Source organism: Ovis aries, chromosome X (assembly GCF_016772045.2).
Source record: "Ovis aries strain OAR_USU_Benz2616 breed Rambouillet chromosome X, ARS-UI_Ramb_v3.0, whole genome shotgun sequence".
Taxonomy (NCBI): Eukaryota; Metazoa; Chordata; class Mammalia; order Artiodactyla; family Bovidae; genus Ovis; species Ovis aries.
The window spans coordinates 142,315,817-142,338,801 of record NC_056080.1 but is presented as its reverse complement, the minus strand read 5'-3'; the positions used below and the strand labels follow the sequence as shown (position 1 = coordinate 142,338,801).

General features: G+C 36.6%; 1 protein-coding gene across 2 annotated transcripts in view; it reads left to right on the top strand.

Moving 5' to 3' along the window:
- Window positions 1-22,985, top strand: part of PCDH11X (protocadherin 11 X-linked) — a 925,502-nt gene that overhangs the window by 122,652 nt on the left and 779,865 nt on the right. The window lies entirely within an intron of this gene.

Below are 22,985 nucleotides of genomic sequence, written 5' to 3'. Positions count from 1 at the left end.
GAAGAATCTTAAAACCATCAACACTTTTCAGATTCACACACAATAGCAACCAAATACTGTTGATCTTGCCTCTAAAATACCTTGGACATTTTTAAAACCTTTCCACTTACTTATTCAGGTTTTCATCAGGAGTTGCTGGTTCCACTGCTAATAGTTTGGCCTGCTTCCTAGTTTCATTGTTCCAAGTTACTTTTTACCCTGTACCCAAAACACTTTCCTGAAACACGGATTTGATCAAGTGAAGTGAAAAAAGTCCCCTTTCAGTTTAGTTCAGTCGTTCAGTCGTGTCCAAACCTTTGTGACCCCAAAGACTATAACACACCAGGCCTCCCTGTCCATTGTCAACACCCGCAGTTTACTCAAACTAATGTCCATTGAGTCAGTGATGCCATCCAACAATCTCATCCTCTGTCCTCCCCTTCTTCTCCTGCCTTCAATCTTTCCCAGCATCAGGGTCTTTTCTAATGAGTCAGTTCTTCGCATCAGATGGCCAAAATATTGGAGCTTCACCTTCAGCATCAGTTCTTCCAGTGAATATTCAGGACTGATTTCCTTTAGGATGGACTGGTTGGATCTCCTTGCAGTCCAAGCGACTCCCAAGGGTCGCTTCCAACACCACATTTCAAAAGCATCCGTTCTTTGACACTCAGTTTTCTTTATAGTCCAACTCTACATCCATACATGACTACTGGAGAAACCCCACCCTTGACTAGATGGACCTTTGTTGGCAAAGTAATGTCTCTGTTTTTTAATATGCTGTCTAGGTTGGTCATAATTTGTCTTCCAAGAAGCAAGCGTCTTTTAATTTCATGGCTGAAGTCACCATCTGCAGTGATTTTGGAGCCCAAAAACATAAGGTCTGCCCCTTTTCCACTGTTTCCCAATCTATTTGGTATGAAGTGATGGCACCAAATGCCATGATCTTAGTTTTCTGAATGTTGAGTTTTAAGCCAACTTTTTCACTCTCCTCTTTCACTTTCATCAAAAGGCTCTTTAGTTCTTCTTCACTTTCTGCCATAAAGGTGGTGTCATCTGCATATCTGAGGTTATTGATATTTCTCCCAGCAATCTTAATTCCAGCTTGGGCTTCATTCAGCCCAGCATTTCTCATGATGTATTCTGCATATAAGTTAAATAAATAGGGTGACAATATACAGCCTTGACATACTCTTTTTCCTATTTAGAACCAGTCTGTTGTTTCATGTCCAGTTTTAACTGTTGCTTCCTGGCCTGCATACAGATATCTCGAGGCAGGTCAGGTGGTCAAGTATTCCTACCTCCTTAAGAATTTTCCAGAGTTTGTTGTAGTCCACACAGTCAAAGGCTTTGGCATAGTCAATAAAGCAGATGTTGTATATCAGATAAAACATTAATTACTCTATTTTTAAAACATTTTACATGTTTAATCAGATATACTTATCTCCTACTACTCCATGCAGCCCACATTTTTGTCATACCTACTACTTCTTGTTCCTTGACTGTATGTTGCACTTTGGTACTTCCATAAAACTGCACGACTTACCAGAGTTACATTGAGCACTTCCTTTGGCTAAGACACTTCTGTGAGAACAACAAAAGTAATTAATCCATTGTCAGTGAAGTAGAAGTGTAATTGTGGAGATAATGTTAGAAAACATACTTTTAGTAGCAGAGAGAATATGATAAAATGAAAGAATGTTACCTGTGATTTTATTAAAAATGAAAGAAGCCTGGATGGTACCCTTTTCTTCAATACCTTTCCTGTTTCTTAACATTAAACTAGCATAATCCTTGTAAAATGCAACATCTCAATAAATGACTAAATCATATAACCTTTCAAATAGTAGCTTCTGGAAACTATTTCCAAAAAAATGATTTTTTATTCATTAAACTTAGAAAGATTTAGAGTATTTAGCTCAGTTACTTTGATTCTTGTTACATTTTCCATCCATGAGTTGCACTTAAAATTATAAATGGGAAATTTTAAGCCATTGATCTTAGTGGTGTCCATATACCAGAGAACCACATTCTGCTTTTAGGTATTTTAGCAAAAGGAGAATCTCAGTGTGACATTTCTTATAAATACAATTTTTAAAAAAATGTATTCTTGTCCTCAATAGAAAAACGTTTTCCATAGTGAATTGTAGCAGATATTGAGAACTCTATTTAAAATGTGCTTGTATATTCATAAAAACCGTCACCAAAGTATTGAGATGAAATGGTCATCACAGATAGAACTCATTTTATCACTTTCTCCTCAATACTAAAAGTCAAAGTTATCAAATTGAGAAAAGAGGACAGATGGAGAAAGCTGTGGGATATCAAATGTAGCTAACATCGAAATTATAATGCGATAGAGCTACCCTGAAAACTCAGAAACTGTATATCCCTTCCCAAAATTGAGAATATATTACACAAGCATGCACACGCATAAACACATACACGTCTTTAAGGAATGCACTTCTTGACCCACACACTGAAAGCAAATATACCACCTACTTCCTAGAAATAGATGAAAATAAATCAGATAGTTCTTGAATAGGTATGTTTTTTCTTTGGTTCTTATTATGACAGAAAAAAAAATCTTTCTAAGTTGCATGCAGGAAGCATCCTTGGAGACTGCAGTTTTGTTTTGGATAGTTTTCTTTCATATCATTGCTAAACAGCCTTATATCAGGATGCTGGAATGCCAAAATTACTATAAAACATTTCCATACTAGTTGGTGATTGTTAACAAAAAATCATTAATTATTTTACCTTTTTGTGTAAAGGAAATGAACATCACCATGAGTAGAGAAATAATGGTTTGTTACAGTGTTCTTTCCTGGAGAATCCCGGGGATGGGCAAGCCTGGTGGGCTTCCATCTATGGGGTCGCACAGAGTTGGACACGACTGACATGACTTAGCAGCAGTTGCAGCAGTAGCAGCAGCAGCAGCTCATTTATAATTATTGAGCGTTTTCCAGCTATCCAAGATAAAATAAAAAACAATCACTAACAATCTTAATGTCAGTGGCTATTTTCTTCAGAACATGCACCTTGGGAATGTAGAGCCAATAATAGGATAGGGTAATAAAGTGGAAGATTGGATATAAAAATAAGGCTAAGGGTTCAATAACAGGAAAAGCTTGCAAGAGTAATACATTGCCACATTTCTAGTGAACAAACTTCTTCGTATTTGTATGGTTTTTAAGATCATATTTTTGAAGTTGATCTTAATGTGGTCCATATACCAGAGACCACATACTGTTTTTAGGTATTTTACCAAAAGGAGCTTCTCAATATGACATGGCCCTGGGAAGATAATCATTATCATTCATAAAATACACCCTCACTTACTCTTTTTTCATCTGCTAAAGTCAAAATGTATTTGATACTCTGATTTATTTTGGGGGAACAATGATATCTAAAATCAATCTAACTCAAAAATTACCATCAGTTCAGTTAAGTTCAGTCACTCAGTCATGTCTGACTCTTTGCAACTCCATGAATTGCAGCACGCCAGGCCTCCCAGTCCATCACCAACTCCCAGAGTTCACTCAAACTCACGTCCATCAAGATGGTGATGCCATCCAGCCATCTCATCCTCTGTTGTCCCCTTTTCCTCCTGCCCCCAATCCCTCTAAGCTATATGCCAAATCTGCCTTAACTATAATCCTACCACAACTGCCATTGGGCAGTGTCTTTGTGTGAAATTGTAAATTTCATGGTGCATTTTGCTTTTCATGGAGAAATTCCATATCCCCTCTCATATTAAAACCTAACCTTGTTAATAGAGTTGTCAAAATTCTCTTTCTTCTTCAGATTGGTCTGGCTTATAAAATATGTTAGAAACCCCAAGTTGAAAAGCCAAAAGCTCGTTCTTTGAGAGGATAAATAAAATTGGCAAACCATTAGCCAGACTCATCAAGAAACAAAGGGAAAAATTGAATCAATAAAATAACAAATGAAAATGGAGAGATCACAACAGACAACCCGAAATACAAAGGATCATAAGAGACTACTATCAGCAATTATATTCCAATAAAATGGACAATTTTGATGAAATGGACAAATTCTTAGAAAAGTACAACTTTTCAAAACTGAACTAGGAAGAAACAGAAAATCTTAACAGACCCATCACAAGCATGGAAATTGAAACTGTAATCAGAAATCATCCAGCAAACAAAAGCACAGGACCAGACGGCTTCACAGCTGAATTCTACCAAAAATTTAGAGAAGAGCTAACACCTATCCTCAATGGACATGAGTCTGAGTGAACTCCAGGTGTTGGTGATGGACAAAGAGGCCTGGTGTGCTGCTATTCATGGGGTTGCAAAGAGTCGGACACGACTGAGCGACTGAACTGAACTGAACTGAAGATCTATCCTACTCAAACTCTTCCAGAAAATTGCAGAGGAAGGTAAACTTCCAAACTCATTTTATGAGGCCACAATCACCCTAATAACAAAACCTGACAAAGATGCCACAAAAAAAATAAACTACAGGCCAATATCACTGATGAACATAGATGCAAATATCCTTAACAAAATTCAGGCAATCAAAATCCAACAACACATTAAAAAGATCATACATCATGACCAGGTGGGCTTTATCCCAGGGATGCAAGGATTCTTCAATATTTGCAAATCAATCAATGTAATACACCACATTAACAAATTGAAAAATAAAAGCCATATGATTATCTGAATAGATGCAGAGAAAGCCTTTGACAAAATTCAACATCCATTTATGATAAAAACTCTTCAGAAAGCAGGGATAGAAGGAACATACCTAAACATATTGAAAGCTATATATGACAAACCTACAGCAAACCTTATCCTCAATGGTGAAAAATTGAAAGCATTTCCCATAAAGTCAGGAACAACACAAAGGTGCCCACTTTCACCACTACTATTCAACATAGTTTTGGAAGTTTGGCCGCACCTATCAGAGCAGAAAAGAAATAAAAGTAATCCAAATTGGAGAAGAAGAAGTAAAACTCTCATTGTTTGCAGATAACATGATCCTCTACATAGAAAACCCTAAAGACTCCACCAGAAAATTACTAGAGCTAACCAATGAATACAGTGAATTTGCAGGATATAAAATGAATACACAGAAATCCCTTGCATTCTTCTACACTAATAATGAGAAAATAGAAAAAGAAATTAAGGAAACAATTCCATTCACCATTGCAATGAAAAGAATTAAATACTTAGGAATATATCTACCTAAAGAAACAGAAGACATATATATATATGACTATAAAACACTGGTGAAAGAAATCAAAGAGGACAATAATAGATGGAGAAATATACTGTGTTCATGGGTTGGAAGAATCAATATAGTGAAAATGAATATACTACCCAAAGCAATCTATGGATTCAATGCAATTCCTATCAAGCTACCAACGATATTTTTCACAGAGCTAGAACAAATAATTTCACAATTTGTATGGAAATATAAAAAACCTCAAATAGCCAAAGCAATCTTAAGAAAGAAGAATGGAAGAGGAGGAATCAACCTGCCTGACTTCAGGCTCTACTATAAAGCCACAGTCATCAAGACAGTATGGTACTGGCACAAAGACAGAAATATAGATCAATGGAACAAAATGGAAAGCCTAGAGATAAATCCACACACCTATGGACACCTTATCTTTGACAAAAGAGGCAAGAATATACAATGGAGAAAAGACAATCTTTTTAACAAGTGGTGCTGGGGAAACTGGTTAACCACTTGTAAGAGAATGAAACTAGAACACTTTCTAACACCACACACGAAAATAAACTCAAAATGTATTAAAGATCTAAATGTAAGACCAGAAACTCTAAAACTCCTAGAGGAGAACATAGGCAAAACACTCTCAGACATAAATCACAGCAGGATCCTCTATGACCCGCCTCCCAGAATATTGGAAATAAAAGCAAAAAATAAACAAATGGTACCTAATTAAAATTAAAAGCTTCTGCACAACAAAGGAAACTATAAGCAAGGTGAAAAGACAGCCTTCTGAATGGGAGAAAATAATAGCAAATGAAGCAATTGACAAAAAAAATTAATCTCAAACATATACAAGCAACTCCTGCAGCTGAATTCCAGAAAAATAAATGACCCAATCAAAAAATGGGCCAAAGAACTAAATAGACATTTCTCCAAAGAAGACATACAGATGGCTAATAAACACATGAAAAGTTGCTCAACATCAATCATTATCAGAGAAACGGAAATCAAAACCACAATGAGGTACCATTTCATGCCAGTCAGAATGGCTGCAATCCAAAAGTCTACAAGCAATAAATGATGGAGAACGTGTGGAGAAAAGGGAACCCTCTTACACTGTTGGTGGGGATGAAAACTAGTACAGCCACAATGGAGAACAGTGTGGAGATTCCTTAAAAAACTGGAAATAGATCTGCCGTATGACCCAGCAATCCCACTGCTGGGCATACACACTGAGGAAATGAGAATTGAAAGAGACATGTGTACCCCAGTGTTCATTGCAGCACTGTTTATAATAGCCAGGACATGGAAGCAACCCAGATGTCCATCAGCAGATGAATGGATAAGAAAGCAGTGGTACATATACACAATGGAGTATTACTCAGCTATTAACAAAAATACCTTTGAATCAGTTCTATTGAGGTGGATGAAACTGGAGCCTATTATACAGAATGAAGTAAGCTAGAAAGAAAAACACCAATACAGTATACTAACACATATATATGGAATTTAGAAAGATAGTAATGATGACCCTGTATGCGAGACAGCAAAAGAGAGACAGATTTATAGAACAGTCTTTTGGACTCAGAGGGAGAGGGTGAGGGTGGGATGATTTGAGAGAATGACATTGAAATGTGTATAATATCATATGTGAAATGAATCGCCAGTCCATGTTCAATGCATGATATAGGATGCTCTGTGCTGGCGCCCTGGGATGACCCAGAGGGATGGTATGGGGAGGAAGGTGGAAGGGGAGTTCAGAATGGGAAATACGTGTACACCCATGGTGGAATCATGTTGATGTATGGCAAAACCAATACAATATTGTAAAGTAATTAGCCTCCAATTTTAGAAAAAAAAAAAAAAAAGAAAGAAAGAAAAGAAAAGAAAAAAGAAAAGAAATCAAAAAAAAAAGAAACCCCAAGTTGACAATCATGTATGAGCATGGGGGATGTTTGACTTGCTGACAGAGACTTGTCTTTTTAACATACATTGGAAGTATGCCATAGGTCAATCCTCTCCATTTTCTGGCTCCATATTCAGATAAGAACATGTGTCTTGCCTCGTATCTATCTCTGTCAATCCAATAAGAGAAAAAGCCTCAGTTACTTAGACAAATTCTGGACTAGTTGGTCCTTTCTACACTGGAAAATAAGTCTTTGACCATCCTATCCTTATAATACTCTTCATAACACTTAGTAAAACCATTCTGTGATGTACTTCAATCAAATCACCTGAACTCTCTTATTCCCTGAGCAGTGATCACTGCATTTATTGTTGTAAGGTAAATATGCACTGTATACAGAGTAAAGTTCATTTACCCACACAAGTTACAATTTTAAAATTACATTTTTCACACTGAAAGAAGTATAGTTTTCATAGCTAAAGCAATGAGGTACCTGAGTCTTGTTAAACAGATATTGAGACACAAGGAGAGGGTGCTAGTGCTGAAAAACTAAAAGCCTAACAAGAAAAGAAAAAGAGGCACTAGTAGCCAGAGGGTTAAAACTTAAAACCATGGCTTTCAAGAATGAGGATGAATGATCATTCTCATTCATTCAGCCATTAGATAGTTATTGAGTACACATTTTTCATAACGCCTTACTACATGGATAGGTAATGCCTGTATTTAGCCTTAAGGAAAGTAGTCCAATAATAGAAGATATGTATGCAAATGACATGTTACCAAGTGGACCACAAAACCAGTACTCTTATGTGTGGTAATAAATTTTAAAAGTACTTCTGATTTTTTTTTTTCAGCAAAATAACTGTTATATCAGAAAGCTTTGTGTTAACTGATATTTTCAGTATTGATTGAGGTATAGATACAGCTGCTGCTAAGTCACTTCAGTCGTGTCCAACTCTGTGCGACCCCATAGACGGCAGCCCACCAGGCTCCCCAGTCCCTGGGATTCTCCAAGCAAAAACACTGGAGTGGGTTGCCATTTCCTTCTCCAATGCATTAAAGTGAAAAGTGAAAGTGAAGTTCTTCAGTCTTGTCCGACTGTTAGTGACCCCATGGACTGCAGCCTATCAGGCTCCTCCATCCATGGGATTTTCCAGGCAAGAGTACTGGAGTGGGGTGCCATTGCCTTCTCCACAGATACAGCTACTTCTCTAATTAAATCTAACTGGTTAATTTAATCATGAGAAATTTCTTCATCATACACATTCCCGAATAAAGTACTTTTATGGATTTTTAAACTTTCTTTTTATCCATTTGTTTTATTGGTAAGATCTGAAATTTTGATATTTGGTTCTTGTCAATATGAAGTAAGTATTGGGTTATATAGATAATTGAGCATTTTTAAATTATGGGTTAGTGCCATTTTACCGGGAACCAGCCCTGGTTGGATCCAGGGTATCTGAAGCATGGATGGCGAGGTGAGAGAGGTATATAGATATAGATTTATAGACTTAGAGATATATAGAGAGATAACAAAACAGTTAAGAAAATAGAAGAGAGAAAGAGGGTGATATTCCTTGGTTTATGGAGAAAGCCAATAAAGTCCCAAAACAAGGGACTTACACCGTTCACGTAGGCCACAGGCATCCGCTTGAATAGCGGAGGGTGGCCTGCCTTGAGCTCCCTCTCGCGTAGGTCTTGGAAGCTCGTGCAGAGAAGTGAACACAGTGAGCTCCTGCGCTCCATGGGATCAGCCTGAACAAGAGAGTAAGAAAGAGAAAGAAAGAAAAAGAGAATTGACATGGGGAGCCAAGCAATGATGAGACGAGGCCCAAAACTTTATTTTTTTCCAGGGAGCTTACATACCTTAAGCTGTACATAGAGAATAATGGAAAATACAAAGTCATGCAGGGTCAGCAGCCCTGACCCTTATCAAGACTATGCTTTCTCTCTGCATACCTATCTGTAGACACAGGTCTTAAGTGATTTACATCATCTTCTGGCCAGGAGGCCTATTAGCATTTTATGGCCCTTTTCTGATAAGGGTCCATCAACCAGAAAACTTATTTGCCCTAAAAAGGTTGTTCTTTCCAAAGTCTGGTGCCACTCTCAGAAAGCACTAAATAAACTTACATTCTTACATAGCAAGGATACAATGATTTATAACAAAGAAAGAGGAGTACAGTGATTTATAACAAAGAGAAAATTCATTAACTCAAAAGTCTAGTATTGCTAACATCAAAACTACTATATTCCTATTTCTGCATCCCAATTACATTGATTAATATCCCCCCAGGTGCCTGAGGATATGGAGGCCTGGTGGCAATCATTGACTCAACAATGCAACCCTTCACCAATATAATTCTTAGCTCTTCAAAAGGCTCTATATCTTTAAGATATTTTAAGCTTCTCGTGCCTCTCATGGTTGGAAGGCTGTAAACAATCACATGTGTAGTTGTAAAAGTCCGGGGAAACCTGACAGGCAAGTTAGGGAGCCATCAGAAGGGTTTGAGCTGAGACACTCCTTTTATATGCAGGAGACTGTTAACTGGAGCTCTAAGTTAACTTTTTCCAGAGAAAGGTGGTCGGGGATAGCCCCCTGTTAGTGTCAGAAGAGTGTAGTATAGCAGACAGTAAACAGACAGATTTTGGTTTCGGGGTAGATGCTCAGGCGAGGACCCCTTGAGACCTGACTCGCCTTGCCTGCCAGGTCTCTCCACATGACCTTGTCATGGGTGGGATCTCCCGTGTTGGCTCCCGGCACCATTTGGCCTCTTAGTTTTTATTTTCTTTTTACATTTCCAAATGCTTTCCCAATTTAAACAAAGTAGACCATAGATACCAAAAAAAAAAAGAAAAAAAATTATGGCTTTCATGCTAAGATTTCTTCAATGTCATCAACTTATATATTCATTAATTTGCCTCTCTCTGATATGCCTAAAATTGGCCCTTCTACAAATGATCATTTCTACAGTTTCATCTATTCACCCCCCAAGCTTTTACTCTTTCTCTCTTCTTTGGCAAAAACATCAAATAGTCATTTTCTCTTCCAAAGTTTCCTTTTGCTGAAAGGAATCTAATAGTCCAGAAAGATCTCCATATAGGTTCAATTTCCAGAGAGATATAGATCTATATAGCACTAATGCTATAGAGTTAACATAACTTAAATTTAAATCTTAATTTAAAAAGGAAAACTAAGAAGACAAAGATTTTCTTCTAATGATAAAATTTTTGTTTTGAACTTGGATAAATATTTTACTTGAATTATTGAAAATGCTTTCTTGCTCTTCTTTTTATATTATGCTAACAGCTAAGAGTTGGGCACGACTGAGCAACTTCATTTTCACTTTTCATTTTCATGCATTGGAGAAGGAAATGGCAGCCCACTCCAGTGTTCTTGCCTGGAGAATCCCAGGGATGGCGGAGCCTGGTGGGCTGCCGTCTATGGGGTCACACAGAGTCGGACACAACTGAAGTGACTTGGCAGCAACAGCAGCAACCAATGTAATTCCCAGATCTGTAGTATTTCCTATAACCTTAATGAGCTGTATTGTTACATCTGAAATATGCTTCTATTTCAGAAAGAATGAATCTTAGACATAATGTGATATGCTACAATACAATTCTATAATATCCTTTTACAAATGATCATTCCTAAAGTTTCCTAAAGTCTGCCTCTATTATTTGAAAGATGGTGGAACCAAGGGCCAGAGAGAGAACTTACTGAGCACCTATTTTATGTCAGGCAATGTGCTCTGTTCAGTTCAGTTCAGTTCAGTTCAGTTGCTCAGTCATTTCCAACTCTTTGCAACCCCATGAACTGCAGCATGCCAGGCCTCCCTGTCCATCACAAACTCCTGGAGTTCACCCAAACCCATGTCCATCAACTCGGTGATGCCATCCAACTGTCTCATCCTCTGTCTTCCCCTTCTCCTCCTGCCCTCAATCCTTCCCAGCATCAGGGTCTTTACAAGTGAATCAGCTCTTCATATCAGGTGGCCAAAGTGTTGGAGTTTCAGCTTCAACATCAGTCCCTCCAATGAACACTCACGACTGGTCTCCTTTAGGATGGGCTGGTTGGATCTCCTTGCAGTCCAAGGGATTCTCAAGAGTCTTCTCCAACACCACAGCTCAAAAGCATCAATTCTTCAGCGCTCAGCTTTCTTTATAGTCCAACTCTCACATCCATACATGACCACTGGAAAACCATAGCCTTGACTAGATGGACCTTCGTTGGCAAAGTAATGTCTCTGCTTTTTAATATGCTGTCTAGGTTGGTCATAACTTTCTTTCCAAGGAGCTAGACACGTTACATATGATAGTTCATTATCTCAGAGTAAGTGGCCAAGATAGGATCTGTGGTTAGATCTGATTAACTCTCAAGTTTTCCTTGCTCTCTACTTCATCACATCTGGCATATCCATGGCCCCCACAGCTCTTGATCTGAAGCTCAGAGTTCCTTCACTTTTATCACCTTATCAAATTTCTCCTCTGCTGTCCCAGTCAACACCCAGTAAACCAATGTAGATTTTCCCAATTCTCTTTGCCCTTTTCTGGACTCATGCTCATGTATTAAGCTTAAATAGATGATCTTTTAGATGATTCTTGTTGCTAGATTTCATTAGGTTTGCAGGTACCATGTTCATTCTGAAAACTATGGTGCATAATCCTTTGTGAACCAGTCAGTTGGGAAAATGCAAATAGCATAGACAAAGAAGCCTCTCTTTCATCTACTTCCACTCTCAGTATATGAACACCAAATAAACTTTGAAAACAGTGGCTACTCAAAAAGTATTTAATCAAATTAAACTTTCTGCAGATAGTTCCTTTTCTATTTTGCCTTTGCAGTTTTTAAAACAGTATGATTCTAATGTCCTGCAGTTTGGTAAGCTTCAAGATGAGTTTGAAAGAGAAGGGTATAAATGTATGTTACCAAATATAAGTTAATTTCTACATCAATTTATAATAAAAATGAACATAATGCATTCAGTGTAGTTATGAATTTCTAATTAACCTGATGAGATATATTAGAGATAAACAGAAATATATATCAAATATGGACCACCAAATAGCTATAAAAAGTATTAAAAATATGAATTCAAGTACAATATGAATTTTTACTTTAGTCATGTACAGTTAATAAACTTTGTATTACATGGAGAATTTGAAAAATATTTTGTTTCTTGATTATACTTCCTAGTTTAACCAATTTATATATAGCTACACTGCTGGTGCTGCTGATTAGTCACTTAATCGTGTCTGACTCTTTGCAACGCTATGAACTGTAGCCTGCCAGGCTCCTCTGTCCATTGAATTTTCCAGAAAAGAATACTGGAGTGGGTTGCCATGCCGTTTTCCAGGGTATCTTCCTAATCCAGGGATCAAACTCACGTCTCCTGCATTGCAGGTGCATTCTTTGTCATCTGAGCCATCAGGGAATATTAATTTTTGTTGTTGTACAGTTGCTAAATCATGTCTGACTCTTAGAGACCCCATGGACTGCAGCATTCCATGCTTCCCTGTCCTTCACCATCTCCCAGAGTTTGATGTTCAATATATAACAAACAATATTATATAATTTTTTCAACTGGGAAAGGTTCAACACTTACTTCATTAACTCCTTAAGACCACTTAGGGAATGGATATATCAGATTCCCATGATACATTAGGTTCTGAAAATAAGGATAGGAAAAGAAAGAAGGAAAATATAAAATGATAGTTCAAGAATAAAAAATTTGGGAGTGCCTACTAGGCACCAGGAGTAGTGCTAGGCACACTGAAAAGGAGAATGTAGTGTGGCATGATTAGACTTTAGAGTCAGACTTGATTTCCAACTCTGGATTTTTATTTTTATTTTTTCAAATCTGGATTTTTAGATACTAGCTGTATACTTGTAATCTTTTTGAACCTCAGGATCTTCATTTGTGATATCAAGATGTCCAACTAACACGATTTTAAGAGAGGATTCAAAGAGATTGTGTATAAAAATGTTCATTGTACAGTGTTTGGCATAAAGTAGATAATAAGTCCTGTTCCACACTGATCAATTACTCTAATCTGAACAATACAACAAGCTAGAAATTATTGATATTGTACTGATTTTATAGATTAAAAACAAACAAACTGACAAACTGGATTCTTGCAGGCTTCCAAAATGTTTGCCCAAACCCAATTTAACCAATTTAAATACTCTTTCCCCTAAACATCACTGTTTCTTTTTGTTGTTGTTGTTGTTTATTTTTTAAATTTTAAAATCTTTAATTCTTACATGCGTTCCCAAACATGAACCCCCCTCCCACCTCCCTCCCCATAACATCCCTCTGGGCCATCCCCATGCACCAGCCCCAAGCATGCTGCATCCCGCGTCAGACACAGACCGGCGATTCAATTCCTACATGATAGTATACATGTTAGAATGCCATTCTCCCAAATCATCCCACCCTCTCCCTCTCCCTCTGAGTCCAAAAGTCCGTTATACACATCTGTGTCTTTTTTCCTGTCTTGCATACAGGGTCGTCATTGCCATCTTCCTAAATTCCATATATATGTGTTAGTATACTGTATTGCTGTTTTTCTTTCTGGCTTACTTCACTCTGTATAATCGGCTCCAGTTTCATCCATCTCATCAGAACTGATTCAAATGAATTCTTTTTAACGGCCGAGTAATACTCCATTGTGTATATGTACCACTGCTTTCTTATCCATTCATCTGCTGATGGACATCTAGGTTGCTTCCATGTCCTGGCTATTATAAACAGTGCTGTGATGAACATTGGGGTACATGTGTCTCTTTCCATTCTGGTTTCCTCGGTGTGTATGCCCAGAAGTGGGATTGCTGGGTCATAAGGTAGTTCTATTTGCAATTTTTTAAGGAATCTCCACACTGTTCTCCATAGTGGCTGTACTAGTTTGCATTCCCATCAACAGTGTAGGAGGGTTCCCTTTTCTCCACACCCTCTCCAGCATTTATTGCTTGCAGATTTTTGGATCGCAGACATTCTGACTGGTGTGAAGTGGTACCTCATTGTGGTTTTGATTTGCATTTCTCTAATAATGAGTGATGTTGAGCATCTTTTCATGTGTTTGTTAGCCATTTGTATGTCTTCTTTGGAGAAATGTCTATTTAGTTCTTTGGCCCATTTTTTGATTGGGTCGTTTATTTTTCTGGAATTGAGCTGCATAAGTTGCTTGTATATTTTTGAGATTAGTTGTTTGTCAGTTGCTTCATTTGCTATTATTTTCTCCCATTCAGAAGGCTGTCTTTTCACCTTGCTTAACATCACTCTTTCTAATCAAGAATCTAGGCAATGATAGCTTCCCAGGTGGCGCAAGTGGTAAAGAACTCACCTGCCAATGCAGGAGATGTAAGAGACGTGGGTTTGATGCCTGGGTTGGGAAGATCTCCTGGAGGAAGAAATGGCAACCCACTCCAGTATTTTTTCCTGGAGAATACCATGGACAGAGGAGCCTGGTGGGCTACAGTCCATGCTGTCACACAGAGTTGGACACTACTGAAACGACTTAGCATGGCAGGCAAACATAATTTTTTACTAACTGCCTAACTAAAGCCAAGCTACAAAACAGCCCTACTTCTTGAACCTTATCCTGTGTATTCTTTACAGGAGCTTGAGGAGAAGTAATGAGTATTGCTTGAGGCAATAATGTTAACTTTAAAATCCTTTCAGTTGTAGGTGAATGAATTTTTAAACGTAGCTGGTGGAAATAAAGTTTGCATTCTAAGGATAGTGTAAACTATTGACAAGCCTAACGTAGTGTCAGAATCATAAAATGTTAGAAGATAAGATTCAGATTGTGAAAGTGGTTTACCCAAGGTCATACAGTTCAATTTTAAAAGAATCAAGTGATGAGTGTTAGTCTCCCGATGGAGTGTTAGTCTCCAGTTAAGGATTCTTACCACTAAATATACAATCTATTTATTTTGTGATAACTTTGTGCCCTGAATAACAACAGTATAAAGTAGTATTGAATAGTATTAATATAATGAAAAAATTGACACTAACAAAAATAAAACTGTTGTAAGAATTAGACCATGGTTGAAGTTTAAGCTTTCCTACAAATCTGTTGTGATCTTGAAAGGGAGCTTATCCTCTCTGAGACTCAATCTCTTCATGTGCAAAATGAAGAGGATGGGCAGAACCTCAAATGAGATGAGTTTACAAAAAGCATTTGAAAAATGATAGATCTACATAAATGATAATTATTACCAATATACTATAACTAAAATGCCTTTAAAATTGTTCTACAATCACATTGCTTCCCTCACAGGATACTGAAATTGATGTGTTCTTGATTACAAATATCTTATTAATATTTCATGCAAGTTACAAATATGACCAGCTTGTGATTATATGGGGAGATTCTTGTGTTTCTGAAATATACTCCTAATTCTTTAACTCAATTATGTCAAGTATTTCTTAGACTAGTTTGTAAGCACATGGAATCAAATTCCTTAAAACCATGGGGTTTTCATGCCATTAAATTAAGGAAGCTGAGACTGCTTTCAGTGGCAAGTAAGAGACATTTTAGAAATGATAGAGCTATAGTGAGTCATCTCAAAAAAAAAAAAAAAAAAAAAGACAAGCAGGAGAAAACTGTTTCTGTCTACCTTCTCTGTGATAAGCACACTGGAGCAGCAGGAAGGTGATTGGCTTCCAAATCAGGCAGTCCGGGTTCTAAACTTGACTTTGTGATCTTTAACTGTTGGGTCTTCCATAAAACTTGCCGATATTTCTGAGTCTTAGGAGAGTCACCCATAAAAATATCTAACAATAATTTCAAACTTATAGGGTTGTTTTGACAATGAAATGAGATAACCTATAAAAGGTGACTGGCAAATAACAGGCATTTAATAAGTGCTAACACCCTTCATCAATTGTTTCAACTAATCCACTCAGTTACCCAGTGAACAAGATATTATTAGTGCCATTCTCACATTACAAACTAAATTGAGGGACTCAATTTAATTCAAACTAATTGGGAGTCTCAAAGAATTCAGTTATTTACTCAAGCTAGCAACTGGTAATTAGCCTGTCTGAAATTTTATAAAGATTGGCCTAACTCAGTTTTAAGTTCACTGTCCATTTCCTGTCCAAAGCCCATTTCTTGTCCACTGTTGAGTCTTTAGCATAAAACCCAAAATGTCTTTGTTCAGAAGTAGTTTGCAAACTCAGAAAACTCAAGTTGTTATGCATGGCCTTAAACATGTATTTAATTATCTTTTTCACATTCATTTTCCTTAGGCATATGGAGATATGAATAAGACTATTTTCTCAACTGTGAATAAATGACTTAAGAGAGAACAGTTTATAATATAATGATAAGAATCTGACTTCATATGTGGTTTTAATGGCCGTTTTACTCTATTATCTATGTATACATGAATGGCTATCTTACAAATGATATTTCTAATTAAAATAGGTATCTAGAAATAGGTATCTAGAAATAAAACATTAGGACAAAAATTTTAATGGAGCCTAGATTCAACATAATTAGATTCCATACAGTATGGAAATCAAATTGCATAAAAATTGTTTGAAACTTTAACTTATATCATATATTGCCTAAGATCTGTTAAATAATTTTTAATTAAAGTTTTCTATTTCCATCATACCTGGAATGCTAAGTTGTTTATATTGGTTTAGCAAAGCAAATTACACATGCATAAAATTTTAAATAGAGGATTTATAGATTTTCATCTCAGTAGCATAATTATTTTCTTTCTACTATAGTTAATTTTTCTGATTTTAAAATTTTCTGATAGAAAATAAGGAAAGATACAGTGATGGAAATAGGAATCACTTTACATTCCTCCTATTCAAAATTAACCCTTTTTAGCATTTTGATAAATGAATTTCTCATTTTTTCTAAGCATAAGCTTATATATTTAAAACATGTATGTTATTTAAAATGATAGAATTCTAACCATACTGTGCCTTTATACATGACTGTGTTAACTTCTTCATTTAACAACTGAGTAATTCAAAGTTTGGTTTCAAAATTGAAAACGCATTATCTAGACCTATACATTGTATGGGCTTCCTTGATGGCACAGAGGGTAAAGAATCTGCCCGCAATGCAGGAGAAACAGGAGATGCAGGTTTGATTCCTGGATCAAGAAGATCCCCTGGAGGAGGAAATGGCAACCCACTCCAGTATTCTTGCCTGAAAAATCCCAAGAACAGAGGAGCATGTTGGGCTACAGTCCATGGGGTCACAAAGAGTTGGACACGACTGAGAGACTAAGTATAGCACATACATTGTACAACCTTGAAAATAAATTTCTAAAATACAGGGCAGTACAGGAATCATTTTCATTTTGAGTTTGAAAAGGGAAGTCACTGTGAGCTGGGGTAGAATGATAGAAGCTCATGGAGGAGAGAATGAACCATGATTTAGTTTTTAAGGTAGGATTTGGGAAAAATGGAGAAGATGAAGAAGTCAATGTTGGTAGCAATTAAATGAGCTAAAGCACATGTATTTTTAGAACAGTTTTCAGCTATCTTTGAGATACATTTAAGAAGCTGTTTTAGGGCTATATTTTGGATAACTTTGAGAAGGCAATGATACCTGACTAAAAGAATTTTGATGTTGATTTTTGAAACACTGTTTCTTGTATATCCTCAAATAGGAAAATTATGTTTACTGTCTATATTTCCTTAATTCCCACTTACTCCTCAAAACATTGTGATGTAGTCTTTTTCAACATCTGCTCACTATTCACATCTCTCATCTTCTTAGCACTGGCCTCCTGTTTGCTAAACTTAAAGGACATCTTTTCATTTGAGTACATTTCTCCTTCATTTGACACTTTGTCTCGTTCATTCCCTCCTTTTATAGTTCTGCTTTCTTGGCTTCCATGATGATATTGTTTTCTGATTTTTCTTCTGCCTTCTGACAATTTTGTTTTCTGTATGTGTGTCAGCACTTCATCATTTGTCCATGGCACCAGTGTTCATTTTTCTTAGAATTGTATCCTGCATCTATCGTTCTCATCACTTTATACTCCCCCTGTTTTTCATATTCATCCTATATCCTGACAAGTTCTAATTCCCCATGTATAGCTCTGCCCTCTCCCTGCAATTTTGGCAGATGTGTTAAACTTTGCTATGGACATCTTCCCATCAATGGTCCATGGATCCTCAAACTCAGCATTTCCCAAATGGGATCAATTCCCTCTGAATTCCTTTTCCCAAATCTGGCTCATTATCACTATCAACTAAGAGAGTCAACATTCACACAAATCACTGAAGTAGAAAACTTAGGTAATATCCTATGCTTCCTTCTCTCCTGATCCCTCCCCATTGCAATAATTCAACAACTTTTTCTAATCTTACCTTTGAAATATTATGAAAATAATGAAAATAATAGCTAACAATGTATTTTGAAAGTTGATTACAGGCCAGGCATGTGCCAAGAACTAAGAACATCTCATTTACATTTAAAAATGGTACAGTTATCATTTTTTATTTTTCACTTATGCGGAAAATGGGGCTTAGGGAAGTTGAGTGATTTACCACATGTTACACAGTAACAGTCAGTAAATCTGATCTTTAAACTCCAAATATTTTAATTTCATATTCCACACTCAGAATGGTAGCCTATGTTGCTTTCTGTCTCTACTACATTGTCCTTTTTTTAGGTTCTCTTCATCTTTCACATGAACAAATGCAATAGCTGCTTGAATGCCATTCATTTTCTATCTAGACTTTTTCCACTGAAATCAGTCTCTACACAAACAATTAATATTTTTTGTATATATTGTACTTTTTCTTTATTCACACAAAGTTAGCATGTAGGAAATTTAAATAAAACAATACACTAAAAATAGAAGAAAATTTAAAAATCTAAAAAGGAAGTACACCTAAAGCATGAGAATTCAACACTCATTAGTGTTTCATCTTCAGTTTTGATTGACACTTGATATTTGCAAATTTTGAAACAAGCCTTGAGATCATGATAACTATTCTGAAGAGATGTGAATTCCCTGGCAGTCCAGTGGTTAAGTCGATGCTTTCACTGCCAAGGGCCCAGGTTTGATCCCTGGTCAGGGAAGTAAGATTCTGAAAGCTACTTAGTGAGGCAAAAAAAAAAAAAAAAAAGAACTGGATGCTCTATTTCAATTGTATATTTTATCATTCCACTTCTGTGTTTGAAATCCTTAACTGGCTTCCCATAATATTCATGATAAGTACTCTAGCTTTCTAGCATAGCATACAAAGCTCTCTGCTTACTTTTCAGCCTTAGGTTTCACCCATCCTTCCCCGGGTCATAATATATGCTTCAAGAAAGTCAAATTGCTTTCCGTTTTCTATTATACAACATGCTGCTCTTAGTCTCTGCAAATTCATTTCTGTTTTTCCTAGTGGAGGCCTGCTCTTTTTCCAGTGATTAACTTCCATGAATTCCTTATGACTCAGATCAGGCATCTTTATGAAGCCTTCCCTAACCAACTTCTTTCTTACCTCTGTGTGTGTGTGTGTGTGTGCGTGTGCGTGTGTGTGTGTGTGTGTGTGCGTGTGCGTGTGTGTGTGTGTGTGTGTGTGTGTGTGTGCTGTGCTTAGTTGCTCAGTCGCACCCGACACTTTGTGACCCCATGGACTGCATTGTGCAAGGCTCCTCTGTCCATGGGAATTCTCCAGGCAAGAATACTGGAGTGGGTTGTCATGCCTTCCTCCAGGGGATCTTCCCAACCCAGGGATCGAACCCAGATCTCCCACATTGCAGGCAGATTACCGTCTGAGACACCAGGAAAGCCCAAGAATACTGGAGTGGGTAGTCTATCCCTTCTCCAAGGGAACTTTCTGGCGACTCAGGAATCAAACTGGGGTCTCCAGCATTGCAAGCAGATTCTTTACAAGCTGAGCTAGCCAGGAGGCCCTCTTTCTTACCACAGTCACATAAAATCTTTTGCAATCCACTAGACTTTTAGTTGTTTGAGATAATAATTCCTGCATTTCCAGCATATGCACATTTCTAAGATATAATACATATACAATGTATGCAACGTATACAACGAGTGGGAAAATATTATGGTGGAAACTATTTCTGAGATAGCTAATTAAAGATCATATCAGAAGACAGAAGCCAAGTTTAAAGTAGGGAAATTAGCTAGGAGAATGTTGTGTTGAGATAAAATAAGTGATAAAGTCTAGGACTAGTGTGATAGAGGTAAGAATTGAAAATCAGGCTTGACAAATTAAATGGGGAGATCGGTGAATAACATTTCTAACATAATTCCCAAATTTAAGGCACTCAGTTGGAGATTAGTATTTAGACTTTGAACTAAGGTAATTAGAAGTGCAAGTTCTGTAAAGAATTGGAAGTTGAGGAGATGGAGAAAAAAAATGTGTTATATTTTCTAGGTAAAGCTGGGGATGCTCTAATTTCTTTCATGGGGGGGAGGGTGAAAAGATGAGTTCAGGGATTAAATATTTTGAAATGAATATGGCCCATATGAATATATTTAGCATAGTTTTACATGATGGGAATATATTCAAGTTAGTACAACTATGTATTTATATTTCTTTATTATATAGTTTAGTGGAAATAATCCAACAATGATTAACTGATTAATAAGCAAAGAGTTCTTCAACTACCATCAAGTTTGGACATTAAGTTTTCCCAAAATAACTTGTACTTGTCAGTAATTGACAATTTTTGGACTATAAAATAGCATGTAATAATTGTAGAAAGTTTGAAAAATAAGATGGATAAATTAAGAAAAGTTACCTGCAAACCCACCAGCTCAAAAACAATATGCTATTTTAGTGTGAATTTTCCAGTTGTTTTCTGTGTATATACTCCAATGATTTTTTTTTTTACTAAATAGGGGTATTTTATTATTTTTTTAAATATTCTTCTAAGATAAAATTTTTGATGGGTGGCTCAGAGGTTAAAGCGTCTGCCTTCAATGCGGGAGACCTGGATTCAATCCCTGGGTCGGGAAGATTCCCTGGAGAAGGAAATGGCAACCCACTCCAGTATTCTTGCCTGGAGAATCCCATGGATGGAGGAGCCTGGTGGGCTACAGGCCACGGGGTCTCTAAGAGTTGGACACGACTGAGCAACTTCACCATCACCATATACTATTGTATTATATAGATATTCCATAATACATAAATTATCTAATATATTGTTAGATGCTTAAATTATATGCTATTGTAAACAAGCTTATAATGAACCTCATTGAACATAAATCGCCCTGTGCACTTATCCAACAGTCAACATTACAATTCACAGAGAAATACCAGAGAAGATTCCATTAAGATCAGTAATAAGTTTGTAATAAGCAATGAGTAATAATATGGCTTCCCTCATAGCTCAGTCGGTAAAGAATCTGCTTGCAATGCAGGAGACCTGGATTTGATTCCTGGGGTGGGAAGACCCCCTGGAGAAGGAAATGGCAATCCACTCCAGTATTCTTGCCTGGAAAATCCCATGTACAGAGGAGCCTGGTGGGCTACAGTCCATGGGGTCGCAAGAGTCGGACACGACTTAGTGACTAAACCATTACTTGTTTAAAATTGTTCCAGATATTTTATTCAAAATAATTATGTTGGGGAAATAATCGATACTTAAAATGAAATTCAATGCTTTTAGTATATAGTCATAATCTACTGAGACATGCCAAGAGACACTGTGGTAGTATGTAAGCAGCAGCTTTTAGAAGTAAATTTGGTAATGCTTGCCAAAAGTCTGAAATTACAGTTTTAAAAATTTATTGTAAGCATAAATATGAAAAAAAAATTTAAGGTGACTAAATTTTAAAACATCTTTATATTTCATCCTATCAATTATCAATTACTCTAATAGATACATTATTAGATACTTTTTTGTTTCACACATAATAGCTGATATTTGTACAGAAAGTAATTCTTAAAGAGAAATGTTGCAAAGTTTCATTTAACGGAATTTTTTTCTGTTAAATTATATTTTTACTTCCAATTGCAAAACACTACATAATTAATAAAAAGTCAATTTTTAGAGAGTGAGTGGTATTTCCATTTTCTTTTTTGTTATCTTTCCCCCTTCATACCCATTGTACATATTTTTGATTTAATGGCTGAAAACATGATATAATATTTAGTATATTATCTGTCTTATATAATAGTTGTCTTTCTCTGTCTGACTTTCTCTAGGTTCATCTTTCTCTAGGTTCATCTATGTTGTGGCAAATGTCATTATTTTTTTATGGCCGAGTAATATTCCATTGTATATATATCACACATCTTTACCCATTTATTTGTTGATGGACATTTAAGTCACTTCCAGTGTTGGCTATTATAAAGAGTGGTGCTATGAACATTGGGGTGCATGTACCTTTTTGAATTAGAGTTTTCTCTAGGTATATGTCCAAGGGTGAGATTGCAGAACCATATGATAACTCTATTTTTTAAGTTTTTTAATATAAATTTATTTTGGAACTTCCACACCGTTTTTTTTTCAAGTTTTATCATTTCTTTGTCCAATGCCATTTTATTTATTTATTTCTAATTTTATTTTTACTGTATTTTACTTTACAATACTGTATTGGTTTTGCCATACATTGACATGAATCTGCCATGGGTGTACATGAGCTCCCAAACATGAATCCCCCTCCCCCCTCCCACCCCACATCATCCCTCCAGATCATCCCCGTGCACCAGCCCCAAGCATCCTGCATCCTGCATCGAACATAGACTGGTGATTCATTTCTTACATGATAGTATACATGTTTCAATGCCATTCTCCCAAATCATCATCCCCCTCAACCTCTCCCTCAGAGTCCAAAAGTCCGTTCTATACATCTTTGTCTCTTTTGCTGTCTCTCATACAGGGTCATCATTACTATCTTTCTAAATTCCATATATATGTGTTAGTATACTGTATTGGTGGT